This window comes from Prinia subflava, chromosome 28 (genome assembly GCF_021018805.1).
Source record: "Prinia subflava isolate CZ2003 ecotype Zambia chromosome 28, Cam_Psub_1.2, whole genome shotgun sequence".
Taxonomy (NCBI): Eukaryota; Metazoa; Chordata; class Aves; order Passeriformes; family Cisticolidae; genus Prinia; species Prinia subflava.
In genome coordinates, this window is record NC_086274.1 from 3329835 (window position 1) to 3336746 (window position 6912).

The following is a 6912-nucleotide window of genomic DNA, read 5'->3' on the forward strand; positions in this document are numbered from 1 at the left end:
AGGAGGGGAAGAACAGAAACAGAACCTCAGGGTCTTTTCTGAGGCTGAGCAGACAGCCCTCAATTGGCACAACCACAGAAACCCAAATTTATCATCCACCCACAGACTCTGGGACTGCCGGCTTGAGCACCCTCCTTGGCAGCTGCAGTTCTCACAGGCAGCAAAGAGGGCTGGCAGGTGGGGAGGAATGAGGGTGAAGCAGCCTGGCAGCTGGAAGGACACATGGACAACAAGGCAGGGTGAGTCAAGGAACCGGATACCACCGCAGGACCGTGCTATTGTCTCAGTGCAAATGCCAAGGGGCTACTTCTGGAGCAGGACAATCTGTCCTGTAATGACAGGGTTAATTTTAAATTGGCAGAGAGCTTCTGGGACTTTTTCTCTTCAAATCTCTGGGGCTGGCAGTTGCTAATTACAATAATATGAGGTGACAGTCACATGAGGAGTGATGGACGGCTGAGCACGGTTGAAAATCCAGAAGGTCAGATCACACTGAATTATAGTGGCAGGGTGCAGAAGCCCCTTCCCCAGATCTTCTCTTCCTCTCTCCCCACTTCTTCCCCCCATCATCTGCAGCATCTCAAAAGCAAAGCAATAAAGAGAAATCATTCTCATGACTAGAATGCAAAATGGATGGGAGTGCCAGGAGCTGGTTTTCAGTATCACTCCAGCTATCCAAATTCACAAAGCACACAGTCAAAGGAGACTGAGTAAGCATTTAATTTCATTTCCCACATAGCATGGGCTGCCAGACAGCACCTGACTTTAGTGACTGTTAAGGCAAAATGATGATGAACTCTTAAGATTTTATTTAGACACAAAGAAGCTTACACAAAGAAAGCAAAAAACTGGAATAAAACACCATGAGCTCTGAGTGTTCCTACTCAGCATTCACTTTGCATGGGCCTGAAAGGTCATGCAGAGATAGGGTCCTTTGCATGTAAAACTGAGATACTTTTAAGTCACTCTGTCAGCTCTTTCCCCCCTTATGTAGCACAGAAAAAAACCTGGCTTTGGTTCAGCCCGTTCCCATGACCAGCAAGTGAATTACAGCTACTGCCATTCTCACATAAACGATCAGTTCAGCCCTGACCTCAGACTTATCCCATGGGTCTGTGCAGAGTTATTATGAGTGATTAGTTCAGATTTTCCCCTCCAGCACTTCACAGTGATGCTATGAACTGTTGGTGACAGGCTATGCTGGAGAAAGCCATGTGAGAACTTTCTAATGATCCCAAAATTCTCTGAAGGTGAAACCCACTCCCCATCCACAATGGATAGTTTCCACAACAAGCATCACAGCTGACTGATGTCTTAACACTGTTCAGCTGGACACCTACAGTCACATCCCTGGAAAACATTGCCCATGTTAAGCCCCAGGTCAGTAGTCCATGGATTTTGAAAATGCTACATCTGTCTGCTGTGGCCATTGCCAAAAGATGTCCCATGGAATGTCCCATGGATTAAACTGAAATAAAAGTAACTGAGCCTTACATGAAAACAAGCTTTGTGTTGGACTTTCAAAATTAAAAAAATGGGGCTGGAGCCTCTGTTGTGTCTCTTCCCAGATTATGAAGAGTACCTCAATAAAACTGTGATTACTTTTTGTAACTTCTACTTTTAAATGTAACATTTTTCCTGCCCATTTTACCTCCAGACATTCTCAACTCTTCAAGAATCAGCTGAAGCTACACATTTTGAGGCCAAACTTAAAACAAGTTGAAAGATAGAAAGGGTAATTTAGCACATACAAAATTCCTTATGTATTAAGTTTAGTAGCAATTGCACTCAAATATCTCTTGAGACCACTGGAGAAAATGTCTCTTTCTGGAGGAGTCATAAAGTTTTAGAACATTTCTGTCTCTGCTGATCTGTTGATGACTGCTCTTCCAAGAAAGTTCTCCAGCTGTATCAGGTGGGAACCAACAAAAGCACAGACATAGCCAAGTTTGAATTTAGCTCAAAGACTAAATATAACTATTATATTATTATTTAATAAATTTTTTTATATTAAAGCCCTCACACACACTAGCATGTGCAAAAAGGATGAGTGATGAAAAGGGATTAGGTTACTCAGCTTGACTTATAAAAAGGTCATGGCAAAATGCTGCCTGCAAATCTGTGAGGAGGTTCAGCACTGACTCAGCCTGAAGCATCTGGCTCTCTCCTGAATCAATCCTCCCTGAATTTCCTGTATCCTCAAGGTTTTTAAAACTTCTTTTGGCAGCTTCACCTTCAAACACCATACCCTGACTGTGCAGGCTTAATACAGGACTGGAGCTGAAGATTTGGTATGGATTTCAAGCTAATATGCTAAAGGAGATAGTGGTAACAGCAACTACAGCAATAAGAACAGACTTTGTTAGCAAAAAGTACTAGGAAAAAACACCTTGCTTTTAGCAGTAACGTGTGATTGGAAAAGTGCCCTGTCCTGACATGTGAAGCTGTATTGGCAAACACTTCTCAATTTGGCTTTCCCTTACTGTAAGGATCCTGCAAGGGTCACTGGAATCACAGCTTCAGGGATTGAATTTTTTAACACAAATAGTAAGAGTTACCACAACAGGGCAACTTTTACAGTGTATGGAGCAGGCTGGGGAGGAGCAATTATACTTCTGCTCTGACAAAAGCCTGAATTTGATTAGGACTAAGCCATAGAGGAGGTTGTTCAATTTTAGTGGGTCTGAAAAACAACAATGAAGAAAGCATAAAATTCTGTTCTGTTAAATGGTGCATGCCTTCTTACAATATGTACATTATAGTCAAGTTACCAAGTTCCTCATGTCCATATCTGAAGAATAGCTGTATCAGAACTGGTTAAATATCTCTTAGTAAATCTATTTGAAATTACTTCTGTGGAGAGATCTGTGGGAGTCTATAATGATGGCAATTGGTTCTTGGGTTATTTAACACCAGAATATTCTGGGTCACCATTCAAGAATATTTGTACCAACCCTGCTGTTGATAAGAGTGCCTTTCCTTGCACAACTCAGCTCTTTTCCAGTATCCAACTTATCCCTACTCAGACCTTTATGCAAGATGGGGAAGGTTTGCCACAAAGGTTTGTGACTGTTGCTTTTGAGCAGTTTGGGGGTGTTATCTGATCTAGCAATGATGATTAATCTATGAAGCAGTTATTTGCTGTTTACCTGAAAATTAAATTTTCAAAATAATAGATCTCAGACTCACAGAAGGAAAAGAGTTATCATGGCATCTAGATTGTTTCCTAAACCGAGAAAATTTGTTTCAGTTGTTTCTTTACTGATGTTTCAGTGCAGCTTTCTTACCCTTTCCTCAGAGACTTGGTGACTTATGTTTTGCTTTTCCTGTTTGCTTCTATTACTTAATCCCTATTTTAATACTGCACATGCAGGAAGGAAGCTATTACAAAAGCAATTCAAAGGCTTATGTTAACTTGGAAAAATAGCACTGAAGAGAGCAATTTTTTTCCTCCACAACAATATTCCAGGTGGTATCATATCAGAATTTTCTACAGCTACTTCCAAGGAGAAAACAGCTCTGCAATGTCCTCCAGTATCACAGTATCTTAAGTAGTAGCTCCCCTTTTACATGAAAAGAGCCACACAAAGTAGAAACTGAACCAGCATTTCTATAGGGAAGTAGCAGGAGGAAAAAGTTGGGAAAATGTGTGCTTTCCCAGGACTGGAGTAGGATTTTAAACTCTAGTATAGATGACGAAATCTAAAATCTCTTTCTAGCCTTGAGCTACTGGTGGACATTGGGCAGATCACTGGACCCACTGTGGAAAGGGTTTTAACTTTTCCTGGTTTCCAAAAAGGTGGTTCAAAAGGCTTAATCAAAATACTGTGAGAGCATCAAGTGAATGGAGATACAAAATGTATCATTATTAGCATGACAACTTGACAAATGAGCTCCAGCCTTCACCATAAACATTACTCTGAGCTAAAAAGCTGATTAGGATATATCTTTACCCCTTATGAAGCAGTCTTTCAGCAGCTTTGTCCTCCATAATACCAAGGTCTCTATAATCTCATTTGAAAAACATAATAAAAACACTCCAGATCCTCAAACTTCTATGATAACTGACTATGCAGGAAACTTTTATATATATATATATGTCTATGTATGTATTTCCTGCATTTAGAAGTTGCAGGATTTGAGGTGTCTTTATTATGTTTTTGAACACATACATATATAAGCCATTCTGCAAAGATGATAGGAAATGTAATCTATAATTGAATTCAATTTCCAGCTCCCAGATCATGCAGCCTCCCTGACTCATCCAAGCCACTGTGCTTTCTCAGAACTGCCAGCATCACACTGAGACAGTGTGCAATAAAATATGGAAAATATGTTCACAGTGTGTGACCTGAGTGGTGCTATGAGCTGTCATGAAAAACACTTTCCTCTCACAGTGAAATGCCATGGTGCAGCTCATTAGCTTGGAAGCAGACATATATTGCTGCTGCTACTGGGACTGCTTCTCCAATACCTGCTTTGTGTACAGAGGATTTCAGAGCTCAGTATTGCACACTCAGCCTCCTCCACCGGTCCAAAATGCAAAGCTTCACTTTGCACTGGGCACTGGGCATAGTGCTGAGTAGCATGAGATGAAATTTCTCCTGTGCATCTAAGTGGTGAAGTGCTGTGAGACAACACCCTCATATGCTCCTTCTGCCCTCAACGTGGGGTAAAAACTGGCTGCCCATGAGCCAGTCCTTTGCAGACATAGGAACTTAAAGAGCACAGATGCTCCAATAAAACCACATGAAAATACTTTCATGTAGTTTTGTAGACACAGATCTAGTTGTACCTGTCACTGACCAAGTCTAAATCTCACTTTTCTCTTTGCAGCTCTAATATTTTTGTGTTTGCCAAATAATAAATAAAAGTTCACCATTCTTTCTCCTATTTTAATATAGAGCTTGGGTTGTCTACTGTTATTCATTCAAATAATCCTTCTGCATCTGTGATTTTAATTAAAACACTGAAATTCTTTCTGCATTTCTTGCCTGTATCATGGCATGGCAAGAGAATACTGCTGCATTTCTTCTGGTGGCTCCAAAGCACTAATAACACCTGAATCACTAGGTAATGGTGCATCTAGTACCTTCAGCAGGATAAAAACACAGAATAATTCAGGTTGAAAAGAGCATTCCTCTTTAGTCCAAACTGTGCGAAAAGTGGAGCTAACTCCAAAGTTAGGCCAGGGAGATGGTATCAGGAATAATCACTTTTATCTGTCAGCCCAGGACAGAAATTAAATTTTTTGTGTGGATTCAATGCAACATTTCTAAGAGCTGCCAAGGAAAAAAAAATTACCATACAATATAGATTCCACAGCAAGGAATTGATAATGAAAGATTGATCATAGCACCTCATATTTACTACTTCATTGACTCTTCCTGCTTTTCCAAAGATTGGGTATGCAAGGCAAGCAGCTGATGTTTTTAAAGTCAAATTAAAGGGTGGATAATTTCAGAGAGGGACTGATTTTTAAATATCAGGGTTTTCTTGCATTGCAAACTGTAGCAGAAGACAACCAAAGACAGCAAGCTGCAGATTAGTTTGCAGCTCTTCTAGCCACTGGCTTTTGAACTATTGTGCTTGATTCAGTGGCCAGAACAGAACAAGGCTGGCCAGGACATGTCTAAACTGCCACAACTGCTTCAAGGAGTTGCTGTTCCACATCTGCTGTGCTCACTATCTTCCCTGAAGAGCAGCCAAGCCACTTCTTGGTCACAGTGCAGCATGGAAGTGCCACTCTATCCACTAACTGTGATCAGGCAGGGTAGACTGCATGTAAGTGAAAACAGACACCTCAAAGCTTCACTCCCATGTCAGAGGTAGGCAAAAGACTGCCCACTCCACAGAGCCTTCCTTCCACCTTCTCCTTCCCTCCTGCCTGTAATACTGTGGGTTATGTAAGGATCTTGTAACAAGGAATGGTGCTTATACAGGGTTATGTGAGGTGAAGATCATATGTATATGGTAATGCAGCTCTTCCTGCTAAAACTTCTTCCAGAATGCCTCTTAGGCATATACAGCATGTGCAGTACTCCCAGATGTGACTGTGCATTTAAGGATGTAAGAGGGAAAAAAAATACACCATTGAGTTAGCTGAAAAATTCCTGTGAAGTTGTGCAGCTCATGCACTCTGGTGCTCATCAGATAACTACAGAGGATTTTAATCTTGAATTTCCACTCTCTTGAGCCTTTGGGTTCCCATGTTCCCCACTGTTACCTAGGATCTAGAGCAGGGCAGCTCCATGAAAAGGGCTCTTCTCTGCTGTCTCCACAGTCCCCTTCCCCAGGCATCTGGGGCTGCTGCAGCTGCAGGTGAGGCACCGAGCCACAGCAGCAACTCTCCCCTGCCTGGTGCCCGTGGATCTGCCCCATCTGTGAGCGCAGACAACGAGGTGTGGCTGCACTGTTCTGGAAAAGAGCCAGCCCCGTTTAGAGTTTTGTTGAACGAGGCTCTGCTACAAGAAAAGCTGTTACCTAAAGAAACAAAAGCACCTGGCTGATGAGGCTGGAGGCAGTTTTGAGCTCTGAGGTTTGTGACTAAATGCACCTGCCTCCTGGGATGCTTATGCTCCTGGAAAAAAAATGACCAGGCAGGATGGGTTTCGAAATCCCTAGAGAGGAACGTTTACCATCACACATCTTTCTGTCAGTACCAGCAAATGAATAAAAGCTCATAAACTCTTCCCCTTCTTTTCCTTTTCCTTTTTTCTGTGCGTGGTCCAAATGTGGAAGAGAGGTTGTAAAAAGATTTGAGAAGAAGCTTGCAGCAAGAAGCAGTCTCTGGATTTCACTAAAAGAGATGGAATCTGAATCTGGAGCTGTTCCAAGGGTCACACATTTTATTAGTAACCCAGCAGAGACAACATAGGCATATGTAGGTTATGTTAGACTGACTTTGGACTT